This window comes from Lepus europaeus, chromosome 18 (genome assembly GCF_033115175.1).
Source record: "Lepus europaeus isolate LE1 chromosome 18, mLepTim1.pri, whole genome shotgun sequence".
In the NCBI taxonomy this organism is placed as follows: Eukaryota; Metazoa; Chordata; class Mammalia; order Lagomorpha; family Leporidae; genus Lepus; species Lepus europaeus.
In genome coordinates this window covers 61,680,447-61,706,119 of record NC_084844.1, presented here as the reverse complement: position 1 = coordinate 61,706,119, position 25,673 = coordinate 61,680,447, and the positions used below count along the sequence as shown (strand labels likewise).

At 60.2% G+C, this 25,673-nt stretch overlaps 1 protein-coding gene across 1 annotated transcript in view; it reads left to right on the top strand.

The window, feature by feature from the left end:
• Window positions 1–19,212: 19,212 nt before the first annotated feature.
• Window positions 19,213–25,673, top strand: part of KCNJ12 (potassium inwardly rectifying channel subfamily J member 12) — a 30,583-nt gene continuing 24,122 nt past the window's right edge. The window contains exon 1 of the mRNA XM_062216638.1: window positions 19,213–19,275. The gene's annotated coding sequence lies outside the window, so the exon portion shown is untranslated. The remainder of the gene's footprint in view (window positions 19,276–25,673) is intronic.

The following is a 25,673-nucleotide window of genomic DNA, read 5'->3' as shown; positions in this document are numbered from 1 at the left end:
TCCCCCGCATCTTTTTTTTTTTTTTTTTTTTGACAGGCAGAGTGGATAGTGAGAGAGAGAGATAGAGAGAAAGGTCTTCCTTTTTTGCCGTTGGTTCACCCTCCAATGGCCACTGCGGCCAGCGCATCGTGCTCACCCGAAGCCAGGAGCCAGGTGCTTCTCCTGGTCTCCCATGTGGGTGCAGGGCCCAAGGACTTGAGCCATCCTCCACTGCCTTCCCATAGCAGAGAGCTGGCCTGGAAGAGGGGCAACCGGGATAGAATCCGGCGCTCCAACCGGGACTAGAACCCGGTGTGCCAGCGCCGCAAGGCGGAGGATTAGCCTGTTAAGCCAGGGCGCTGGCCACCTCCCCCGCATCTTAAGAGGCGGGGATGGAGGCTGGAGCCGTGGGGCACCCCAGCCAGCCCTAGCTGGCTTCCAAGCCCGAGACACCCTTGTTGCCGGCTTGGTTGCAGCTGGGCAGACCTCGGGGAGGGCGTGTGTGAGGCCAGATGATGGGGTCCTGAGGTCAAGGCCAGAGGCAGGCCTACCCTTGTCCACAAGTCACATTGCGTGGGGTACAGGCCCAGGACAGGTGCGTGTGGTCCACCCTACTCAGTGCTCGGTTGGGTGGATCAGGGACTCGAGCTGGGCCCCTCCGTGAGGACTCCCTACCCTTTGAGGTTGTCCCCATGGCTGTCTTGCGTGGGCTAAACACCCGAGCCCCTGTTGGGCTCCACAGGGCCACACGGGCCAAGTGGCAGGTGCTCAGCTGGAGGGAAAGTGCTTGGCAGACTTTTGGCCTCAGGGGCCTCAGTTGACCTCCCTGGCCCACGCGGCCCCTCCGGACGCTCCTGACGTCCTTGTCCGTGCCGCCTCCCACCATGTCCATTCATCTCCGCTTTGATTCTCTGTCTCTTGCGCTGCTTCAGAACATCAGCGCAACAGCGGCCCAAGGCCGGGGATTTGTGTCTTTTTTGGTCTCCAGCGCCCAGATCAGAGCCTGGCGTTCAACAAAGGAATGAGTGAATGAACCCACGTCAGTTCCCCCGCCTTCCCCACCCTGCCTCCGCTGCCTCCCCGTGCGCTCTTCTGACGGCACCTCCGGCCCAGCTACTGTGTCCTGGCTGCTGGTGCTCTGGGGCTCCGCCTTGCTGTGCCTACAATTCAAGGCCCCTCCCTGGCCCTCAGCTGGGTCCAGCTCCCCAGCGGGGAGTTCAGCTCAGCTCCTCCCATGGGCGCTGCCACTGGGGTTGGAGGGGGGTTAAGAAGCCGGTGGTGGTGGAGGTGGGGGCACTGTGACAGCAACTATGGAAGCTCCCACAGTCGCTGGGCATCCACTCCTGGGCGGGAGGGTGATAACTGACCCTACCTCTCAGGTGGAGAAATTGAGGCTCAGGAGGTGAACTCACTTCCCTGAAACCACACAGCAGGGAAACTGTAGAGTGCCTGTGGCTGCTGAAGTCACCATTGGCTCCTCTACCCACCCCTCATCCCCCACCCCCCACCCATCCCCCATCCCCATTGCCCATCCCCCATCCACTCATTTCTCCATCCCCCATCCCTCCATCCCCCACCCCATCCCCATTCACTCATCTCCCCATCCCCATCCCCATCCATTCATCTCCCCGTCCCCTCATCATCCCATTCACCCCATCTTCATCCTTATCCACTCATCTCCCCTCCCCCCATCCCCTGATCCCTCCCTCCCCTATCCCCTATCTCTCCCTTTACTGCCCTTTCATCCACTCACCCACTGATCCCTCTCATACCCCTGCTATTATTTCATTTATTTATTTGAAAGGCAGAATTAGAGAGGGAAGGATGGTGGGGTGGGGTGGGGGGAAGGGGGAGAGAGAGAGAGAGAGAGAGAGAGAGAGAGAGAGAGAGAGATCTTCCTTGTACAGGTTTACTTCCCAAATGGCTGCAACAGCTGGAGCTGGGCCATGCCCAAGCCAGGAGCCTGGAGCTCCATCCTCTCACATAGGTGTGGGAGGGACCCGTGGACTTGGGCCATCCTCTGCCGTCTTCGAAGGCACTGGAGCAGGAGTGGAGCAGCCGGGTCTTGAATTGGTGCTCGTGTGGGATGCTGCTGTCGCAGTGGGCAGCTTAACCGGCTGCACCACGATGCCAGTCCCTACACGGCTCCCAGTCTCTGTGCATTGGTTCCCGTGACCACGTACCCATGCTCTCTCCCTTCGTCATTGACGGCATCAGGCTCTGCACTCACCTCCCATCGGCAGAGATTTTTCTAGCATCTAACCCCAAGCTTCCGGTCACTTACTCCTTCTCCACCTCCTAGTCCTGGCCGATCCAAGACCAGACGTCCCACGGAGTGAGTCCCTGCTGTGCCCACCTGGACTGAGAAGCTGTGAGGGTCTGGGGGCCGCACCTGCTGTGCTCGCGGGAGTTGTCCCCCCAACCCTCCCTTTCTGGCTGGGCTGGAGGCTGGGCCCAGAGCCTGGGAGCAGGAGGGAGGGGCCAACAAGACTGGAGGCCTGGGCCTCAGTCTCCCTGCTGGCCGTAAGGAGGGGGAAGGGTGATGACCTCCTCTTCCTGGGCTGAGCTGGTCTTTGTCTTTCCTGGGCTGTGTCAGGGGCCACGTGGTAGGAACTGTGCTCTCTCACACCCTGTCACTCACTCACTTAACATCCCTAAAGATTTTAGGGAAAGGGTGGGGGTAGGGACAGTGGGGAGATGGGGGGGATGTCTGTGGCTCCCATTAGCACTGTTACCAGCCCCTGGGGAGCCCAAGGTCACCAGCCCGAGTTTCAAGGCCATTAGCAACCCATTAGCCTCATCCCCTCTTTCCCGGCCCGCCCACCTGGGCCCTGGGAGCTACTCTTCACTTACTGGAAGTGCTCCTGTGTGCACCAACAGCCCCCCCACCCCCAGGCCTCTGAGGGCCCTGGCAGGGTCAGGGCAGGGTCAGACGGGGGAAGGGAGAGGCCAGCAGGTGCGAACTGGAGACTGGACCCTCTGACTCGGTGTCTGAGGCAGGTGGCTGTGGGGTCAGCAGTCTCTGCTGCCTTTGCTAAAGAGGGGGTGTCCTTCCCGGGAGGGGCTGTGTCACATCGGTCAGTCAGTTCCTTCACTGAGCTGCCCTTAGACCCTCCTAACTCACAGAACTGCTGCGTCCACCAACAACCAGCCAGGCACGGCAACGAAAGACACAGCCCAGACAAAGGGGACAGAAGAGCAACCTCCGGGGCGACAGGGCCACGGCAGGGCTCCAACAAGACAGGGAAGGGGTGGCCCCTCTGGGGAGCTGGGGCCTGCCTGGGTTGAGAGGAGGAGCCTGTGTGAGGGGTAGTGGAACAGCAAGTGCAAAGGCCCTGAGGTAGGGCAGGAAGCCAGGAGGCAGCAGGGAGGGAGGTGGGGAGGAGGCAGGGGAGGGCATGAGGGGCCAGCTAGGCAGTGAGGGTTCTTATTGTGATGCATGGGAGGACTGGGGGCTCAGAGGCAGGGGAGAAGGGTCTAGCTCCAGCTTCAAGGGCCCACAGAGTGATTATTGCCTGCATCCCGGCCAGGGCACATGGGGCTGTGTGGGGTTCTGGGACCCTGAGTGGGGGCATTGCTCCATCATCCAGGTGAGGGGAGGAGCAGAGACCTCTGTTGTGTTCCCTCCCTCCCTCCCTCCTCCCTCCCTCCTTCTGTTCCTTAGCAAACCCTGCCCAGGCCGAGCCCACGCTGAGTGCCCTGAGCCACCTCCAGTCATATCCCAGGGCCTCCAGAAGCCTCTGCTGCCTGGTGTCTGAGGGTGTGGAACCTCAGCCAGCCTGGGGTCACCTCTGCTCAAATGCACGGCCTCCCCACAGCCTCCCCAGGGCCTCAAGCCCGGGGTCCCGACACCCCTTGCCCTAGCTGCTCCTCCCCAGCCACCCAGGCCTCTCCTGACCCCCCAGGCAAGTCCCCCTCAGGGCCGTGCCCAGTGCCCAACGTGCTCTTCCTCCAGACACCCCTGGCTCCTCCCTGCCCTCCTCCAGGTCTTTCTCATTGGGACCTCTGCTCTGCCTTCTAATTCCACACCCAGCTTTTTAGTCTGTCCCCTGCGCTGCAGCCTCAGCAGCACGGGGCAGGGATTCTGTGTGGCGAACAGAGAGTGTGTGGCAAACGCTGCTCCAGGGAAGGCCTGCGTGGTGCCCTGCCTGCTAGAGGGGCCCAGCCTGGGCGTGGATGGAGAGGTGGGGAGGGCTGCCCACACCCCACCTTCCTCCTCCATATGAGTCTCGCGAGGCCTCTTGGAGAATGTGAAGACCCAGCTAAGTCTGAAGGTTGGGTTGACTCCTGCAGCAGTGGGAGGCAGAGAGAGGGTTGCATGGGAAGCTTGGGGCTGATGCTAGAGGAGGCTCTGGGAGGGAGAGATGAATGAGGACGCTAAAGCTGTAAATGATATGAAAGGAAACAGGTGGCTAGGTAGGCACATGAGTGAATGGATGAAAGGGTGGATGGATGGATGGACAGATGGATGGAAGAATGGTTGAGTCAATGATGGATTAATCAATAATGGGATGGGTGGATGGGTGGGTAGATGGATGGATGGATGGGCGAGTGAGTGAATGGGTAGATGGGTGGATGGATGGGCAAATGGATGGATGGACGAGTGAATGAATCATGGATCAGTCAGTGATTGGATGGGTGGATGGATGGTGGATGAGTGGATAGATGGATGGATGACTGAGTAGATGGGTGTGTGTGTGTAAATGGATGGTGGGTGGATGTAGGGGTGGGTGAGTGGCTACCTGGATGAGTGAATAGATGGATGGATGACTGAGTAGATGTGTGTGTGTGTGTGTGTGTAAATGGATGGTGGGTGGATGTAGGGGTGGGTGAGTGGCTGCATGGATGGGTGGATAGACGGATGGATGACTGAGTAGATGGGTGTGTGTGTAAATGGATGGTGGGTGGATGTAGGGGTGGGTGAGTGGCTACATGGATGAGTGGATAGACGGATGGATGACTGAGTAGATGTGTGTGTGTGTGTGTGTAAATGGATGGTGGGTGGATGTAGGGGTGGGTGAGTGGCTACCTGGATGAGTGGATAGATGGATGGATGACTGAGTAGATGGGTGTGTGTGTAAATGGATGGTGGGTGGATGTAGGGATGGGTGAGTGGCTGCATGGATAGGTGGATGGATGAATGATGGATCCATCAATGATTAGATGGGTGGGTAGATGGGTGGATGAGTGGATAGGTGGATAGATGGATGGATGAGTGAGTAGATGAGTAGGTGTGTATGTGTGTAGATGGATGGTGGGTGCAGGGGTGGGTAGGTGGATGCATGGATGGGTGGATGGACAAATGGATGGATGAATGATGGATCCAGCAATGATTAGATGGGTGGGTAGATGGGTGGATGAGAGAGTAGATGAGTAGGTGGGTGATGTGTGTGTGTGGGTAGATAGATGGTGAGTGCAGGGATGGCTGGGTGGGTAAACAGATGGACGATCGATGGATGGGTGAGTGATCGAATGACGGTTCGATCAATGTTGGACGAGTGGACAGAGGGCAAGCATGGTGACGGCGGTGATGATAACAGTAAATCAGCCCCTGAGTGCTTTCTCCATGTCCTGCCTGCACTCCACATCGGCAGCCTCATTTAGAATTCCCGTGGCAGCCCTCTGAGGAGCCATTTCTGTCTCCATTATATGGATGGAAAAACGGAGTCTCAGAGCCCTGGGGTGACTCCCAAGCCCTCACAGCTCGGGGAGGCCCAGGGCAGAGTTGCACTCTGCGAGCTGAGCTCTCGGCTGCCTTGTCTTCAGGACAGGGGTCTCCACGGCGGGAACAGGCAGCCCCAGGGGAGAGGTTCCCCATCCAGGGGTCTCTGAAGTGCCTTTGAGAGAGGCGGTCTCTGTGAAGCTCTGTGGGCTGTAGTTCATAAACGCTCTTGACCTCTGAGCTCAATCCTCCAGGTCCGTGGCAGCAGCAACTCCACCCCTGGGGAAGAGGGTATAGCAGGCATGGCCCCTGCCCCCAAAGACACAGGGAGCCACCCCCCTCCCAAAGTCTGTGATGCAGACAAGGGCAGAGGGCGGTGGGGCCCAGGCTGGCCCTGCAGCCCCTGGGGCCATGGGTGAAAGGGTGCCCTAACCTCCAGCGTGCTCACAGGGTCCTGGGGGCACAGTGACATGTGATGGACAGCAGTGGTGGCACAGAGACCCGGTGGTGGACAGTGTCAGGGACACAGCGACATGTGAGGGACAGCACTGGCCATGCAGTAAGTGCTCAGCTTCTGATGAAGTGGCTCCAGCATCTCTGTCGCATCCTCGCAGGGACCCATCCCTTCCCCATGGGGAGGCTGATGCTTGCCTTGCAGCCCCCTTATACCACGATTTGAGCCTGAGAGTAAATTTGCCTCCTCCTGGCCACTGCCCCAGGTGCTAGGGACATGGCTGTCAAGGACACAAACCCTCCTGCTTAGGGGCAACTGGTGAGAGGTGAGAGAGATAGAGATAGAGAGAGAGAGAGAGAGAGAGAGAGAGAGAGAGAGAGGCTGGGGAGGGTAGGCTGGGCTGAGAGCACTGCCCTGCGAAACAAGGCATCCCTCAGCAGAGACCTGAGGCTGGTTAACAAGCGAGCCATGCAGACAGCTGGAAGAATTGCATTCAGCAAGTGCAAAGGCCCTGGGGTAGGCAAGATGTGGTGAGCCCAGAACTAGCTAGGAACTGTGAGAGGGAGCAAGGCTGAGGTGCAGAGATGAGGCTGCAGTCTGGGGCTGGGCTGTGAGTTGCAGGAGGGGTCAAGGGACTGACCTGATTGTGGTCCCTTTCTTGGGTGCATCAGGGCTCAGCTTTGCCTCCCCACTCCCACCAACCACTGGCTTCCTCCTGGTGGCCACTCCAGGGAAGGACTAGCATTGGGGTCCCTGCTGGGAGATGGCTCTTGCATCATCAGCTCCTGGCCTGGGAAACCTGGGCTGTGGGCCCCAAAATGCAAGAAGCAGGACATGGAGGCGTGCGTTAGGTCGTGCCCCGCCTTGGTCCGGCGGCCTCCGCCTGTGCTCCTGTGACTGTTGCTTTCAGAATCCTCACATTTTGCATCAGGCTTGTGGTCTGAGTTTTTCCTGTGCAGGGACCCATAAGGTCATGCAGGACACGGCTGGGTGTAACCAGAAATTGCTTCCAAAGCCAAAGGAGCAAACTCGGTCCTCAGCCTGGCATTGCCCGCCCCAAACCCCGCAGGGGGCGGGGGAGCCGCGTGCAGGCAGGGTGGGAGGTATGTGCTGACAGGGCACCCGAATTCCCCATCTTGCTTCCCTCACTGCACCCATTCACCGTGTAAGCCCTGGTTCTGCTGAAGGCCTGGGGGGTGGTGGTGCCAGGACAATGGTGCCCAGCTCTGGACACTGACCTCGTGGCCATGCACTGCTGGGCCCTCCAGGAAAAGCCACCCGGAGCCCCGTCCACCCAGAGCTGGGAGGCCAGCCGCTCAGGGACAGCGTGTCCTGGCTATTTGCACACCTCTTGTGCTGTTGCACTCACACTACCTCCCAGGGCAGCTTTGAGCTGCTGGGATCACAGGAAAAATTGTTCTTTCTTCTGCATTTCTGATGCAGAGAGAGGCTGGGCTTTGGCTCCCAGGGACCTGGCTTCCAGCGACAGTGCCCTTTGTCCTCTGTCCTCTCTGCCCTTTTCCTCACTCTTACTGCCGTGCACTGGAGGAGGAGGAAAAAGCCCCGCAGGGAGCGAGTGACCCAGTTACAAGCACCCTCTCTGGCCACTGCATTGCTATGGGGCTTGGGACTTAAAGTCACTATGCCTCAGTTTTCCTCATCCAGCAAATGGCAACAACGGGCGAATGGTTGGGCTCCCCCGAGATCATTCAGTGCACTGAGACACCCCGGTGTTTGCAGGGACCTCCTGAGAGCCCAGGGGGACTGGGCCCCGAATTCAGCCCAGCTGCCAGCTCTGGGGGTGCAGTGAGGGAGGGGCTGCTCTCTGCGTGCCACCTGCCGCCCAGTTCTGCAGCCCCTGGCTTATGCTCCATGCCTGTTCTTCTTGCTGAGGGCCAGGTTCAGGGTTACAGGTGGTGGTGCTGGGCTCTGCAGGACAGTGGGAAGGAAGGGGGCCTGTTGCTCTGAGAGGGGCCCCTCTGGATGCATTTGGGGGTGGAGATTCTGGGGATGAGTGCACAGTCTCCCCAGGGCAGGAGGTGGACAGAGGCCCATTCTGTCCATCCAGGCCTCAGGAACTCCCTTCTCAGAGCTGGCACTTGTGCAGGTCAAGTTCAAGGGGCATGGGGTCTAGATGGGAGTTAGGCGGTCCCAGCTGGAGGGACCATGGTCAACAGGGGCTGCAGGGCCCCGGAGCTGTCCCTCTGTGGAGGGGACCCCTGCTCAGAACCCCTGTCTGAGCACATCAGGTGGTGTGTGTGTGCGCGTGCGTGTGTGTGGAGTTTCAGAGGGAAGTAGGCCATCAACACAGCCGGGTCTTGGGGCTGAGCTCCAGCTCGGGGTGAATGGGAGGTGGCTGTGAGTGGGCGTGGAGTGCTCTGTGACGTCGGGTGACAGCCGCGGGGCCTGCTGGTGCTGTAGGGGCTGGGGGGAGCAGGGATGCTTATCCCCACTCTCACACATGGAACCCAGACAGATCCCAGCTCTGGCACAAGCCCGTGCCTCCTACCAGGGAGAGTGGCAGCGGCGGCAGCACACGGATGCCTTGCTCTGTGCCAGTGCTATCCGCACCTGCTCCTCACCACGCCCTGGGAAGCAGGAAGTGGGGCAAAGACACCGAGAGGTTGAGTGACTTGCCCAGGGTCACACAGCTCATGGGCTAATGCGGCAGGTTTTTAAGATTTGTTGGAAAGGCAGAGTTACAGAGAGGGAGACGCACACACACACACACACAGACTTTCCGTCTGCCGGTTCACTCTCCAAATGGCTGCAATAGCCAGGGCTGAGCCAGGCCAAAGCCAAGAGCCATGAGCACCCACGTGGGTGGCAGGGACCTGAGTACTTGAGCCTTTGCAGCTGCCTCTTAGGATCTGCACTGGCAGGGAGCTGCAGGCAGGAGCCAGAGATGGGAGTTAAACTCAGGCCCTTCTGCATGGGACCGGAAGTCTTAAACTGCCAGGTTTTGAAGACCAGCCTGTCCCACCCAGAGCCTGTTCTGTTACCCCTGAAGAGTGCTGGGCACACAGTGGGGTCTAATAGCTATTTGACCCACTTGAAGGGTCACTGGCAAACCCTGTGTGTCCAGGGAGGGCTGGTCCCCTGGGGCGAGGCTGGGCTGCTGGGTTTACAATGGGTTCTATATTTACCATCTGCACGCTGGGCAGGTTAATGGATTTTAAATGGAGTCAATACTAATTGCCCCCGTGCAGTGCATGGCCCAGCCCGGGGAGGGGGGTAGTTTTCCTCCAGTTAGGGACCACATTTTTCAGCACGGACACTCCCCTGCCTCCGGTCTAGTGTGTGGGAGAGGGCTTTGGTGGAAAGAACCGTCCTGGTTCCCCGGCGTGGCAGTAGCGGCAGCTCCTGGGGAGCCGGCAGGTGCTCCTGGTGCAGGGGACCCAGGCAAGGCTGTCCCCCTGTTGAGGTGAGGGGGGGCCTTTAGGACGTGACAGCCTCGGAGCTTCTGGGGATCCAGGCCATCTTCGAGTGTTTATAAATCACCCAGGACAGGATGGGGTCGATGCTCGCAGCTGCGCAGGGATTCAGGCAGAGGTGGGAACCCACTAGGACCTGAGCCAGGAGGGAGGCCGGGGTGAAGCTAAGGACCAGGAGTGAGGGCCCCCTATCCTGGAGCAGCCCGTGTCTCACACGGAGTCTCCCCTCCCCTTGTCTTTGGGCTGCTTAGTTAATCTGGGGGATATGGAATCATTGCCATGGTCTGAGGATCCAGGGAACAGTGCCTGTGTCTGCTCCTTCCCCGACCTCGCAGGTGCACAGAAGGTGTTGGTCTTTCTTTCCAGAACCTTCTACCACACACGACATGTTAGTAATGACCACCAGTGCCTTCTCTTCTGCTCTGTACTTTGATGCTATGTCTTTTTTTTAAATTTTATTTTATTTATTTGAGAGGCAGAGTTACAGAGAGAGAGAGAGAGAGAGGTCTTCCATCCGTTGGTTCATGTCCCAAATGGCCACAGTGTCCAGAGCTTGGCCAGGCTGAAGCCAGGAGCCAGGAGCTTCTTCCAGGTCTCCCATGCGAGTGCAGGGGCCCAAGCACTTGGACCATCTTCCACTGCTTTCCCAGGCCATAACAGAGACTGGATTGGAAGTGGAGCAGCCAGGACAGGAACTAGCGGCCATATGGGATGCCGGTGCTGCAGGGGGAGGCTTAGCCCACTACACCAGAGTGCCAGCCCCCGCTGCTTTGTCTTAAAGAGGTTTTCCCATGACCTTCACTCAGAAAGTGTAGGGCACTTCCAAAAGTTTGTGGACTTGTAATTACAAGATCCATTTACTGTGTTGCAAAAAAAAAAAAAAAAAAAAAAAAAAAAGGAAATCATGCATTTTTTTGGTCATATATGTTGAAGACTTTCTCCTAGGCATGGATTTCACCCTTAAACATTTTTTAAAGATTTATTTTATTTTATTTATTTAAAAGACAGAGTTACAGAAAGAGGCAGAGACAGAGAGAGAGGTCTTCCATCCGCTGGTTCACTCCCCAGTTGGCCGCAATAGCTGGAGCTGTGCCGATCCAAAGCCAGGAGCCAGAAGCTCCTTCCAGGTCTCCCATGTGGATGCAGGGGACCAAGGACTTGGGCCATCTTCTGCTTTCCCAGGCCATAGCAGAGAGCTGGATCAGAAGTGGAGCAGCTGGGACTAGCACCGGCGCTTCAGGCCAGAGCTTTAACCTGCTGTGCCACAGCGCTGGCCCCACCCTTAAAATTTTTAAAAAAATTATTCATTTTCATTTTATTTGAAAAGCAGAGAGAGATCTTCCACCCTCTGGTTCACACTCCAAAGGCTTGAAGCAGCCAGGGCGGGGCCAGATTGAAGCCAGGAGCCTGGAACTCCATCTGGGTCTCCTGTAGGGGTGGTAGGGACTCAAGTATTTGACCTTTCACCTGCTGTGTGCATTGTCAAGAATCTGGAATCGGGAGCAGAGCTGAGACGTGAACCCAGGGACCCTGATACGGAATGTGGAACCTCAAGGGGTGTCTTAACCTCCATGGCAAATACCTGCCCCCTGTGGTCAATATGTTTTTTTTTTTTGCACCCAGCTACACTGGTCTTTTAATTCCACGTTCAGCAAGCTTTTTTTTTCATTCCCTACTGTCTATTCAGCACTTATTAAAGGCTGGGTGCTGCTTCCATGTGGCTGCCGGCTGTGTGTGGCTCCACCACTCTGGCACTTGCTACTGCCAAGGGAGCACCCTGGGACGCACCTCTTGGTCCTTGGGTGCAAGGGCCTTGGTGGAATTCCCTGGATGAAGAGGATGTGTCGTCCTAATCCAGCCCATGGGTACCAGCCCACGTCAAGGTAGAGGTTGTGGCTAGGAGGTGCCCCAGCCGAGACTCCAGAGATCATACTGGAGGTGGTACTGATGTGGACAGAGAGGGCGGTGCAGGGGCCAGAGGAGGGCGGGCAGAGAGACAGTCCCCAGGAAGTTGTGATGGGGACACCCGCAGGCTGTGTGTATATGAGTGTGTGTGTATGAGTGTGTATAGTGTGTGTATGAGTGTGTGTATATGAGTGTGTGTATATGAGTGTATGAGTGTGTGTATATATGAGTGTGTGTATATGAGTGTGTTTGTACATGAGTGTGTGTATGAGTGTGAGCATATATATGAGTGTATATATGAGTGTGTGTATGTGAGTGTGTGTATATATGAGTGTGTGTACATGAGTGTGTCATGAGTGTGAGTGTGTGTATATGAGTGTGAGTGTGTATATGAATGTGTGTATACGAGTATGAGTGTGTGTACATGAGTGTGTGTATATGACTGTGTATATGAGTATACAAGTGTGTGTATGAGTGTGAGTGTGTGCATGAGTGTGTGTATATATGAGTGTGTGTACATGAGTGTGTGTACATGAGTGTGTATATATGAGTGTGTGTATATATGAGTGTGTATATGAGTATGAGTGTGTGAGTGAGTGTGTGTATATAAGTGTGTGTGAGTGTGTGTATGAGTGTGTGTATATAGTGTGTGTATATAGTGTGAGTGTGTGTATGAGTGTGTGTATATAAGTGTGAGTGTGTGTACATGAGTGTGTATATATGAGTGTGTATATGTGAGTGTGTGTATATGAGTGTGTATATGAGTATGAGTGTGTATATGAGTATGAGTGTGTGAGTGTGTGTATGAGTGTGAGTGTGTGTACATGAGTGTGAGTTTGTATATAGTGTGAGTGTGTGTATATGAGTGTGAGTGTGTATATAAGTGTGAGTGTGTGTACATGAGCGTGTGTACATGAGTGTGTATATATGAGTGTGTGTATATGAGTGTGTATATGTGAGTGTGTGTATATGAGTATGAGTGTGTGAGTGTGTATATGAGTATGAGTGTGTGAGTGTGTATATGAGTGTGTGTACATGAGTGTGTATATGAGTGTGAGTGTGTATATAGTGTTAGTGTGTATATGAGTGTGTGTATATAAGTGTGAGTGTGTGTACATGAGTGTGTGTATATGAGTGTGAGTGTGTATATAAGTGTGAGTGTGTGTACATGAGTGTGTGTACATGAGTGTGTGTATATGACTGTGTGTGTGTGGGGGAGGGGCAGAGGAGCCTCTGGCTGCGGCCCTGGTGGTCACTAAGCTGGCAGTGTCCCCTGCGTCAGGTCCCAGGAGCGCTCATCCACTGAACAGAACCAAACCACACACAGCGCTGTGGGGCGCAGCGGGAAATCTCCTGTGGGGGTGGGGGTGGGCTCCCGCCCATCCTACAGCTGAGGAATCTGAGGCTTGAGGGAGGAGGACAGAGGCTCCAGAGCATCTCTCTCCCTCCTTTTTGGCCTCCGTCCCTGAAAACCGCCCAGCTGTGGACGCTCCTTTAAAAAGGGAACTTCCGGCCCCGCCAGAGGACCAGGCACTGGAGTGCTGGGCTGCCCCCAAGTCTACTGCAGCCCCGTTCCTTCCACTCTGTGCCTTCTGGGTCCAAGAGGGTGCCGCGGGGTGGGGTGGGGTCGGTGCAGGCCTGGCCAAGCAGCAGTCGGTGCCGGGATCCCTGCTGCCTCCCCCACAGCTCTGCCCCAGACCAATGAGCTTTGAAAGACGTGGGGCCTGTGCATGGGGGCCCAGGGCACAAGGGCCCCTAGGCTGGGTGGAGCCCTCAGAATGGGGCGGTGTATGGGGGTCCCTCCGTGAGTCTGCACAGCCGCAGAGCAGGCAAGGGTCACACTGTGCAGCCAGCCAGACTCCTGTCCCCGACAGGACTGCACAATCCTGGGAGAACCTGAGCCTGATGTCTGAGTGGATGGGGCACAGCCTGTTGTGACCATTGGGCAGGTGCGCAAACTGAGGCCATGAGAGACCCAGGAGTGGGGGCTGAGGCCTGTGGCTGGTCCCCCAGGGTGGCTTCCTGTCTCCCAGGCCGCCAGGAAGTCTTGTCCACTCCCTCTGCCCAGTCTCAGGCTTTATTCCATTGATGATAGAATTTCCTGTAAAAACAAACAAACAAACAAACAAACCATTGCTGAAGCGATGGATGCTTTCTGTACAAAATTCAAACGCAGCAGCCCGGAAGCTGTGGGACCTGCACTTGTGCCCAGCTCTCTGTGCTCAGAGCCGAGGAGTGGGGAGGTCCCGCCCCCACTAGGGGTGGGGGGCTGGGGCCAGAGCAGAGCACAGCAGAGCTATCTCCCTCCCACTGGTTCACTCTTTAGATGCCTGTAGCAGCCATGGCTGGGCAGGGCTGAAGCTAGGAGCCTGCAAGTGTGAGAAGTCCCCCTCCCAAGGGGGCCCCGCCCCCCAGTTTCGCCCCCCAACTCCCACATCTGTCATGTTTCCAGTGCAAACGTATCTGTTGTTTGTCTTGGACCTGAACAGCATCCCTTTCCTGGGTGGCGGGGTCAGGGGAGGCAAGCGGGGGTTGGGAGGCAGGGAGCCTGGGGGCTCCAGTGCTCCAGCCCTGCCCCTTGCTGAGGAAGAAATGGCCGGTGAGGAGGCAGAGGCCCCGTCAGTGGAGTGACAGCCCCACGTGGGGTGCGCGATGGGGGGTGATGGTGCAGGGAGGCTGGCGGTGCCCACCAGGGTGGAGAGGGGCTGGGTAATTGGCTGGATTATCCCAGCGGGGAGGCCTCCTTGGGGGAAGCTATTTTTAGCTCTGAGAGGCTGCAGCCACTTCCCTCCCTCCCTTATTGCCCTTTATCCCTGTCCTCCTGGGGCCTGCAGGCCTCCTGCGTCCGCCTTCCTAGAAGCTCTGTCCCTCCAGGAGGAAAGAGGAGGTGCAACGGGAGAAGGAGGTGGCAAGTGCAGCCCTCTGCCTGGACCTCAGTGCCCCGCCCGGAAGCAGGATATGTGGAGAGGGGGTTTTGGAGACCTTGCCCATCTTATTCCATCCACTGCCTTGGGGGCTCCTGGAACTTTCTTAAAAGGAGAGACGGACTGCTTTGGTCGCCGGGTCCAAAAAGTACAGGGGTGGCTCTCCAGGACTCAGCAGAGCCACACGGAATCTCGATTCTCCCAGTATCCCCTCTCTTGAGTTCCTCAGTCCACTTCAGGGGTGGAGCCGGCAGCCCTAGGAAACAGAGCCCCTTTTCCCTTCCCTCCCATTGCCCCCTGCAGCTCCAGCCAAAGTCGTCCCAGAGCAGATTCTCATTGGTCAGCATCCATCACATGTCCACCCCCCTCCACCAATCACTGTCATGCTCACAGCCAGGCCTGGGCACTTCCCACCTGCTGGGCCATGGGGATGGCTCCAGGCCCACAGGAAGCAGGTGGTGGAGGGGGAGGGGTAGGAGTGGCTGGCAGGGTCTCAGAATGGGGTGCCTACACCTGGGGAGATGCTGGCTAGCCGTGTCTCTTAAAGCTGTCCAGCCAGGGCAGAACCCCTGAGATGCAGAAAATGCCCAGAGAGAGAGAGACAGAGAGAGACAGAGAGAGAGAGAGCAGAGCTCGAAGTCCTGGCTCTCAGCCTGGCCTGGCTCCTGCCCCCTGACTGCCAGGAGCCAGCCTCCCAGCTGCAGCTGCAGGGGAGCCCTGGGAGGAGGGGGTGAGGGCGGGGTGTGGGAGTGTCATAGCCCCGCACTTGGGAAATCAGTCAGCGGCCAGCTCCCGGGCAGGCGAGCTGGTCAATGCTCGCTTCCTGACGGGGCGGGAGGGGCAGGAGGCACTCAGTGTCCTGTTCCCAGGGCCACCATGGTTCCTGACGTCCTAATCAATGCTGTGGAGTCAGCCGGGGCCTGTGGGTGCCGGCAGGGGGAGGGGCAAATGTGCAAGTGCCTGTGTGCTAAGCCCCCCACCCCCAGCACCCCAGGGGACCAAGTCCTTATCCTCCACCTGCACCTGTCGTCGTCATTCCTCCATCTGCCAGCTTGGGGTGGTGTCCACACGCTATATGTCGCTGGCATGTAACCCTGAGCCAGGCACACACCAAGGGCACAGCCGGCTTCAGCCATTAGCACATCGCTGTGCTGCCTTGTCATCAATGTGTCTTGTGATAAATCGGGTTAGGGAAGGCGATCTGGCCAAGGGCAGGACTACGGCCCAGCCTCTGCTCTGTGGCTCCTGCCCCAATGACGGGGCCTGTCTCTCCCCTTGATGACCGGACCCAGGAGTGTGGGGGCTCTGGTGGGTGCAACCCCACACCTCTAGGCTTCCTGCTGTAGGCATCCTGTGGAAACCATGAAAGTGCTGGTACCTTGGATGTGAGGGCGATCTGGCTGCGACATCTGTCACCCCATTGATCGCCAGGGTTGATTTGGCTGATCTGGCTGGCTAGGCGGGTGTCCCCTTCCTCCCTCACCGCTCCATGTGCGTCCCTCCTGAAGCTGCGCGCTTGGTCGAAGAGGACGACCTTCCCCGCTAGAGGAGGACCGGTCTTCGGTCAAGGGTATACGAGTAGCTGCGCTCCCCTGCTAGAACCTCCAAACAAGCTCTCAAGTGCTGGTACCACGAGGCCCAGGTCTCACTGATCATCTTAGAGAGGGTGGGGGTGAGAGGCGGGCTGAGCCCCAGCTCTGGCCACCTGGGGAGGGGCAAGGCTTGTGCTGACCAATGAGGTGAGATTGCAAGAGCTGAGGAGTGGGGCCAGAGCTATGGTGTAGTGGGTGAAGCCACTGCCTGCGATGCTGGCATCCCATGTGGGTGCCGGTTTGTGTCCTGGCTGCTCCACTTCCCGTCCAGCTCCCTGCTAATGCACCTGGGAAAGCAGCAGCCCTCCTGGAACTGGCAGCCAGCGGGAGAGACAAAAGGTGAACCAGACGATCAGAGGGCTACCTGGAGAGGAAGGCAGAGCAGGACTGGTAGGCCAGTCCTGGTGGGCAGGCACGCCTCTCCCACAGGTGCCATCTGAGCTGCCCCTATTAGCTGCAGGCTATTGCCACTGGGTTAGCAGGTGCAGAGTCCCAGAAAGAGACCTGGATGGCAACCAGTGTGTTTGGAAGGAAGAGGCCCCCAGGGTGGGTGTGGTGACGGTCATAGTCCAGGGCCGGAGGGGCGCTGCCTCTGGTGCCTTCATGCCCAGAGCCTATTTTACATTAAAAAAATTATTTTCATGTATTTGAAAGGCAGAGAAAGAGCCAGGAACTACAGACCCAATCCAGGTCTCCCACTTGAGTGGCAGAGACCCAAGAATTTGAGCCCTCACCGGTTGCTCCCCAAGGCACACGTGAGCAGGAAGCAGGCTTGCCCCCTGCCTGGTTCTGTAGGAGTCTGATACAGAGGCCTGGGGGGAAGACCTCACCTGTTTCACACAGGTCATCTTGGGGAGCAGCTGAGGGGTGCGAGGAGGAGGGTGTGCTCCAGGTCCCAGGATACCCTGGGCTCCACCCCCTTGTCCCGGAACACTGCAGAGAGCCCTGCTGTGTTCCTGTTGGCTCCCTGGTCCCTCAGCCTGGGGACAGGGGCACTGGAGGGCTGCTTTCTGCTGGGAATCTGGCCAGGGGAGGGTGGGAGCTGGCTCACTTCCCTGCTTGGTCACTTGGAGGGAGAAAGAAGAGTTTCCTGCAAGCTTTTGGTGCCCCCTGGGGAGGCTGTCTCCCAGGAGGAGGAGAAGGACAAGGAAATCAGGATACTATGTGTCTTTCAGGGTCGGTGCAAGGGCACTGGGGCTACAGTCCCCCTGGGAGGCCCCACACAGCCCTGTGCAAGGGGGCAGGGCTTTCCTCTCTGGAACACACCTGGTGATGGGCCCCGGCTGCCCCGTTCGGTCGCTCTGCCCCTTCGCTGGCACACCCACCAGGCAGATGCTCCACTCTCGTAGCATCTTTATCTGTAAAATGGGCCAGTTGTGAGTATCCGCCCCAGAGGGCCACAGAGCCAGTGAACTAAATAACCATTTGTGAAACGTACCTGTCATGATCTGTATGAGATAAACTATTATTTTCTTAGCACAAAACCCAGCACATGTTGCATGCCCGATGAACCTCAGTGGTTTTAACCCACTTTAGGCATACAAATCTCCAGGTTTCACGACAGCACTGAGAGGTAGGAATTCCCGCTGTCCTCAGCGGATGATGGGGAAACTGAGGCACCAAGCAGCAAAGCCACCTGCCTCCCCAGCAGATGTGATTCAAACCCAGGGCGGCCAGGGGAGGTTGATGAGTGCTCCAAGGAGCGACCCCACCCTGGGAGGCACCTGCCAGCTGCCCGGAGCCTGGAGCAGGTGGGGCCGGCAGGCCTCTCTGCTTTGCCAGCCATCTGGGCGCAGGCCAGAGAGCCCTCCTCCCTGGTTAGAACGCTGCAGCCAGTCTCCCTGCTGTGCAGACACATAATTATATTTCACATTAAAGGGAAGGCTGGAGGCCGACAGGGCCAGGGAGCCCTTTGAGGCTGAGGGCTGAGGCAGCCCTGCCTCCGTGGCCCAATTCTGTGGCCCTGGGGCTGAGTGGTGGTGGTGGTGGTGGTGAGGGTCAGACCCTGATAAAATGGGGTTTCCCTGGGTTGGGGCACAGCTGGGCAGGTTTCTTTGCTAGATGATCGGCCGGTACCCTGCAGGAGGCAGAGAGATCTGAGGCCCAGACAATGAGTCCCAGGGAGGCTGGGAGGGCAGGGCACCTGGGGACAGGCTGGGAAGAAAGCCTGGCCTCCAGAGTCCGGTGGGCAAGAAAAAGGGGTCACATGGGGGTCAGTCGGCAGAGGGGGGTGGAGCACAGAGGAGAAAGCAGGGAAGGAAGTCAAGCAGCCCAGGAGAGAGATGCTGTGTGCCTGGTGGGTGCACGAGCCGAGCTGTGTGCACGTGGACACATGTGCAAATACCACCCTGCATGCGCAGCTATGAGGGTGTGTGCCCGCCTGTGCACCTGCTACCGGCATGCATGCGGGGGCACGTACTTCGCACGTGAGGGTGCGACGCCCAAGTCTGGGTATCCGACTGTGTGCACACGTGTTCCGGATTCTCCTGTCTGTGCGTGCATACCTCTGTGTGTGTGTGTGTGTGTGTCCCCGGGAGGATGTGACTCTGTGTGTGTGTATGTGTGTGTGTGCGTGCGCGCGCGCGTCCCAGCGCGCAAGTGGCTGTGTGTGTGTGTGTGTGTGTGTGGCGGGGTGGGGTGGGGTGGGGTGGGGGCGGCCCGGAGCTCGGAGGGGGCGCCAGGCCCGGCCGCTGCCACGGTGGGCGGGGGCAGCGGCGGCGCGGCGCGGCGCGGGGCGGGCGTGCTCTCGGCGGAGAGTTGGAGGAGTTGCCGCGCCGGGCTCCGGTGGCAGCAGGGCGCGGAGCTGGGTGCGCGCTGAGCCTCTGCCTCCCGCCGCCTCCTCGCCCTCCATTCCTCGCTCCCGGTCTCTCCACCGCCAAGCCGCCGCCACCGCCGCCTCCCTGGGAACCGTAGCCGGGGGAGGGGGCCTGGCGTGGCCGGAGCCCGTGGGGAGGTGCGGGGCGCCAGGGCGCGGGGGAGCGCGCCGGGCCCTGCCCGGCATCAAATAACAGCCGGCGGGGGAGGGGGTGGGCCGTCGCGCTCACCGCGGGACCGAGGGACGGACGCCAGCCGCGCCCGCCCGAGAGAGCGCCTCGCGGCCGGGGGCGCCGTCCAGGCGCGCGCCCCCGACCCGTGGCTGGAGCTTGGCGATCCGCGTCCCGGACGGACGCGCCCCTCGGCATGGAGCGCCCCCGCGGGCTGCCCTGAGGCGGCGGCGGCGGCGGCGGCGGCGGCAATGCAGCTAGCGCGGCGGCGGCCGGGGCCAGGGACGGCTGCCTGGAGCTCGGAGGACGCGGAGCGCGCCGCGCCCCGGCCACGAACCGAGGTAAGTGCGCGGCCGCCGGCGCTCGCCGCTCCCCCCAGGGCCCGGCCCCGGGCTCTCCGCAGGCCGCCTCCCGGCCTGGAGCGAGCAGGAGGCGGTGTAGCAACAGGGAAGGTGGGGCGGGAGGGCTTCTTCCTCGTTTCGCTCCCTGGGTGAGCCACCGCAGGAAATGCTGAGTGCGAGCTTTCCTTGCCCTGCCGCGGCTCGGGCCACTGCCACCAAGGAACTTTGCTCCCGGCTAACCTTGGTCCCGGGGGGCGCTCCGGGAAACTTTGAGGAGCCCTGGATCACCTCCGGCCGGTTGGCACGGTGGGTGGGTGTGTGTGTTTTGGAGGGGGGTGGGCTCGGAAGGGAACATGCGGACGCACTTCGGGGCGCGCGGCGGTCCTGCGCGTGACCTTCCCGGAGACCCCCGCGGGCGAGGTGGGGGTTCAGCGCGGGGCGCGCGGGCTGCACGAGGCTTTGGGAGGGTGCCCGGGCCTGAGATCCGCGGGTGTTTGGAGTCGTTTTTCTTTTCCACCTCCTGTGCGCCAATATATATATATAAAAAAAAAATTCTGGAAATGGTTCTCCGCCAGCGGGTCTAGAGAGGCTCCTTTTAGCTTCCAGAAGTCGGCCTTGGTCTCGGGGGAGCTGGCCTCTGGCTGAGAAGCCCCGGAGGGCGCGCGCACTTGGTCGCTCTGGGAGGAGCGGGCTGGGAAATCAGGGGCTCAGGGGGCGCCCAGGGCAGGTGGCGGCTGCGGATGGGGGGTGTGAGGCCCGGGTCGGAGTCTGTGGTTTGGTTCTGGTGGAGCGTGCTTGTTTTGTCTCCGTGTTGCCCACGGGGGTCACGGGAAAGCGTGGATGTGGGAGGCGCCCTCCCGCTTCCCCGCCGCGGGGACCTGGGGCCCCTGCTCCCACTCTCCGGGAGGGAGTTGGGGGGGGGGCGCCTGCTTATTCTGGCGCGTCGCGCTGCCTGTGGCGATTTCGGGTTTCCTGTGCCCAGGCCGGAGCCCTGCCATACAGCGCTGGGGACCTCCTGTCCCTCACACGGGCGTCTCGGAACCTGGGTTCGCAGGCTGCATCTCCTGGGAGCGCCGAGGCGCCCACACGCCGCCGAAATCGGCAGCCGCCTCCTTGAAGGTGCGAACCCAGAAGGCGGGAGCCTGCGGACTACCCTTCGCCCCCTCGGAGGTGCCCAAGGGCGGCACACCCTGACTGCTCTCCGGCCTGGGCCCTCCAGTCTCCCCCGGGCCAAGCTGCACGTTTGGGGCCCCTCCTCCGGCGGGCAGCTCCGCCCTGGACCGCCGCCATGTGGCGGGAGAGGGTCACGGAGAGTGGGAGAGGCCTTGAGCGCTACCAGAGGCTTGTCGGCTTTTGGAGAAGTCGGAAAGGGGTCCCTCAGGAGACTCGGCAATGGCTGCCCCTTAGTGTCCTGGGGCCGCCACTAGGCAGCCAGAGGGGACTTAGGATTGCCCCTGTGGGAGGGGACCCTGAGACTGCGAGAGCTTCCATCAGGGGTGCCAAGAGAGCAGGGTTCAAAGGGGACCCTGCTGAGCACCCTTGCGGACGGGATTCAGGAGTGCGCCTGGAGATCCCTGTTCTGCACAGCCACAGACCTAGCAGGTGCCAGCCCCAAGGCTGTTACCTCCTCCGGTTCCCCTGGCCAGGGGGAGGGCGTAGCTGAGCCCCCTTCCCCAGCTTTTTCTTGGGGAAGGAGGCAGGACCTGCATTTGTCTGTCCTCGCCAGAGCTCCATAGATCTTCCAGGTGTGTTCCAGATTGGGGTAGGAGGATGGGATTCAGGGAGCCTAGCTGTGCTTGGCGAAGGAGGAGGAGCCCAGAGCCACACAGCGAGGGTCGGCCAGGAAGGAGCCCTCCTCTGGTTCCACCCAGGCCAGAGACTGTCTCCTGCAGCCCTCCTGCCCCAGAACCCTGAACGGCTTGCGACAGTGAAATGGCAGGGACAGCAGTGACGGTGGCAGTGGCAAGACCAAGCCAACAGCACCCTGCGGCTCTGTCGCACTGGGGCCCGTTCTGCCCGTAGGCAGTTCCCTCTGGCCCAGTCAGGCCTCCGGTGCCCGGGGCTACATTGGCAGTACCAGGCATGACACCCGGAGGCCCTGGCATTCTCACGGCTGGGGCGGAAGTGCCTGTGTCGTTACTCCCAGTGAGCTCTGTGGCCCTCGGCAGGTCCTCCTCCGCCAATCCCCCAGGCAGCGAGTGCTAGTGCACCCTGGTACCCACCTGGATGCCACCTCGGCCCCTCCCCCATGGCTTGCAGGCCAAGGTTCTGGGCTGGGCCCTCCCTCTGACAGGTGCAGCTGGTGCCTGTGGCTGGGCGCCAGTCAGGGCTTTACTGTGAGTGACACATGGGCACACCTGCCCCTCCCCTGGGGCCTGCCACTGGAGCCCTGCCACGGGCTGGCACAGAGGAGAGGCTGGGAGGGGGCCGGCCATGCAGAAGGTGTGGTGGGTGTGGGCTGGGCCCCACGGGGGGCACTGGCCGCTCGTCAGGGAGCCGGCTGCAGGGAAAACCTGAAGATAAAAGCCCCGAAACTGGGCCGAAGACTTCAGAGGCGCCGCGGGGGTGGGGCTGGTGGGTTTTTCAGAGGAGCTGGGCCCTGGAGCAGGAGCAGAGCGCTTGCTAGGCACTGGCCGAGGGCCCGGTGCTCTGTGAGCGGATTTAATTTCCTAATGGCCTGCCAGTGTGGAGGGTGGCAGTAGCGCCGCTGTGCAGACAGAGGGAGGAGGCCTGGAGCGACTCTGGAGAGACCGGGGCCTGTGCCCCTTGGGCCCGGGGCCCTGCTGCTCCCCTGGAGGGTGGGGGGCGACAGAGCTGCTCCTTCCCTGGGGCCTGGGAGCATTTGGCTTTTTCACTTGCAGGCAGGCCTCACACAGGCCTGGAAGCTGCCTGCCTTCTCAGTGAGGGCCTGGCATGCAGCAGGGGCTCAGAACTTGCTGGCCGAGGCCTCAGGGGGCAGCTCTGGCTTTGCTGTGCTGAGCGTGGGCTCACCTGCATGGTGTCTGGCATACAGAGGGCGCATATCCTTGGCTGCTGAGTGAGTGGAGACCCCGCTGCTGGCCTTGGGGGTCTCCCCGTGTAGGAGGGGGCTCGCGGGCAGTTAGGCAGGGGGAAGAGAGGCGGGCTGTGCCACTGAGACCCAGTCCCTGTACCTCAGTTTCTCCTCTGTGCAATGGCACCAAAGCGCCAGCCGTAGAGGCTGCTGGGAGCCCCCGGGTTGGGGGAGTGGAGACGTGAGCCTTTGCTTGTATCTCAGCAGACATGGAGTGCAGGTGGGGCCCTTTCCTTGTCTTCTCCTCCCCTGCTTGTGGTCCTGGGACTCGGATGTGGAGGAGGGCGGGGGGACCAACAGGAAAGCTGGTGGGATGGGGCTACTCTGGTCAGCCCCAGCCATTGTCTCTTCACCACGTACCATGTACTGGACACGGTCTGGGTATCAGGGCCTCCCATGGTCCTGGCCTGGCCTCTGTCTCCCTGGCTGTGTCTGCCGCAGACCAGGTCTGCACCCGCCTCAGGGCCTTTGCATGTGCCATCTGCTCTGTCAGTGTGCAGCAGGTACTCAGTGAGCACACTGGGGGAAGAGACCCCTCCTTGTGGTACTTAGTAGCAGCACTTGCCAGAATGACTGTCCCATTCTGCAGATGACAACACCGAGCCTCGGAGGGGTGACGTCAGGTCGGGGCTGGAGCTGGGAGTCGGCCCTGCTGAGCCTCTGGCTGCGCCCTGACTCTGTGTCTGTGCCGTCCTCTGCTGCGGGCTCTGAGCCTCGCTGTGTCCCTTTGTGCTTGGTCGGCTTCCAGCTCAGGATGTCCCCACCCCGATGCTGGCAAGCGACGGGAGCCGTCCCATTGCAGCTCTGTGCAAACTGAGGCAAACAACGGAGCTCTTCGAATGGGCCAGTCTCTGCGCCTGCGCCCAGCAGAGCCCATGGAGGTGGGGGAGGGGGTGGCAGCACCCCTGTCACAAGCATTTTCTGGCTCCTGGTGGCCGTTGCTCATTTGCTTTGCCCAACAGCCCCTTGCTAGTTGGCCAGGCTCGCCTGGCATCCATCTCACCTCTAAGAAGCCAGCACTTGCATACAGGTGTGGCTTAGGCCCAGCACGGAGGTGGCCTGAGGCTCACCTGGGCAGCTCTCCCTGCGCCCAGCTGTGAGGAGGTGTCTGGGGGGGTGGGATGAGGTAGGGGAGAGGGTGTGACCCCACCTTTGTGGGACTGGGCAGCCTGAGGCCAGAGAGGGCCAGCCCCCCACCCAAGGGCACAGGGTAGGGCCCGCTCAGTCGGGGCTGGTAGAACAGAGCTGGGGGAGCAGGAGGGGCAGGGGAGGTCAAGGAGGAGGTGTGGCATCCCTCATCCGCACCCCCCCCGGCCTGCTCCCCCCTTTCCAGCTGCAGCCTGCACCCCTTGTGCTGGCGGCTGCAGCCCTGCAATTCTCCAGCACTTAAAGCAAAAATAAATTGCTTCCAGCAGCTGGCTCTCTGGGTGGCAACAGCCGCACCCCCCCCTGCCCGACCCTCCACCCGCAGACTCTGGCTCCTGCTTCCAGCCCAAGGCCAAGTTTCTATTCAGGCCTGCGGAGGTGGGGGGAGGGGGGAGTTGTGGAGGCCAGCAGAGGTCCTGGGGGCATTGAGGTTTTGGGGGGGGGCGGGTGGAGCTTGGCACGGACCTGGCAGGGTCGCACGGAGGGCAGAGGCAGTGTAGACACGTGGGACCCTGGGGGTGCTGGCCTTGTGGAAATAGGGCCTGGGCAAGGTTGGGGCATCACTCGCTCAGAACCTGGTCACCTGCCCGCCCCCCTGGGAGGCCTCTCCCTTCCCATCTCAGAAAACCTTCGCGCTGAGGATGTCAACACTTGAGTGTCTTTCGTTCTTCCAACAAATGGCTACTGAGCTTGGGCCTGGAGGCGGGGTGCGGCAGGTGGGGGGATGTAGGGAGCCTGAGGCCCAGCCTGGGAGAATGAAACAGACCAGGCCACCAGCACCTCGGTCATCCCGGACTGCGGATTGCCCGGCTCACGTTCTTGGGTTCACTGTCGCAGTTTTGAGTGACAGATGCGTCACGTTTTCACGGGAGTCTCGTGTCTCCCCTCCGTTCTCCAAAGTGCTGGGTTCTTGGGTTGCAGGGCAGCGATGCTGGAGAACCTTCTGGGTTCTGTCGCTGAAGCTGTGTGGACCGAGCCAGGGAGCTGTGTCAAGCCATGGTCTTGCTTCCCTGTCGCAGGTGCTGTTCCATCCAGCCACACTGGGTAGGCTCCCGGTGGCCCCTGGACCTAGGGCATGGGGTGGGGTGGAGGGGGCGGGTCATGGCCTCTGGATCTCAGAATCTTAGCTGTGGAGCCTTTGTACCTGGGGAGCTGCACTTGGGTTCTTGGGGTCGTGAAGTTTTATCGACTTGGAGACAGAGAGCGAGGACTCAGACCAGGCGCAGGTACACAGTCCTAACCTGGGCACCCCCTTGCACGGCTCCCTCTGGGTTCATACCTGCGGCCTCTCCTGCATTCTGGCCCCTGGGGTCTATGCTGTCTCATTTGCCCTGGTCGCCTGCCCCTGAAGCCCCCTACCCCGGCAGCTCCCATCTGCTTGGGGCCGCAGCGGATGGCTCCAGCTCCTATCCAGGAGAGGGCGCACTGCTGGGGGCAGGGATCCAGCCTGTGTCTCTGCCTTCACGCCAGCTGTGCCCCTGTTTGGGAAGGGTCTGGTACTCTGGTTCCAGGAGGGGTCCCTGCGCCCTGGGCCTCAGTCTCCCCATTTGTGAAGTGGGCAAATGTTCTCTGCACCTCTCGGGCCTGGGCTCTGCGGGCAGCACAGGGCAGGGCGGGGCGGCGCGGCAAAGCCTCCTCCCCTCCCTGCTTCCCCGCTCTGCCGGGTGGCCGGAGGCTCAGCCGTGCCATCGGCTCGGCCTGCTGGGCCCCAAGCTGTTGGCTGCACCTGCCCTGCTGGGGCAGCCAGGTCTCTCCCTGGCTCCAGAGCGCTTGAGGACCGTGAGACAGAGGAACCTGCAGGAGCCGGGCGTGGGGGGCAGCCCTGGGATGGCCCAGACCCCCTCCCCCACCGAGGGCTGTGTGACAGAGGACAGCGGTGGTCCTTGTCCTTTCTCTGCTGGTATGAGCTGGCCCGGGCCAGGCTGGCACAGCGCAGCCACCCAGGAGTCCTGGCCCTGACCCCACAGCAGATGCCTGAACCCTGAAGTGCCAGGAACCAGTGACCAAGCTCTGGGCCCCTGTCCTGACCCTGTTGCCCTCCCAGTGGCCTCAGGATTAGCTGCAGCTGGGTGGGGAATAGCAGGACACTGGAGTGCTGTGGCCCCAGCCTGTGGGCCTCAGTGTCTACACCTGTGGAATGGGAGCATTGGAGACAACGGGGTAGAACAGGTCCGCGGCCTGGTCTCATGTCTGGGGTTTG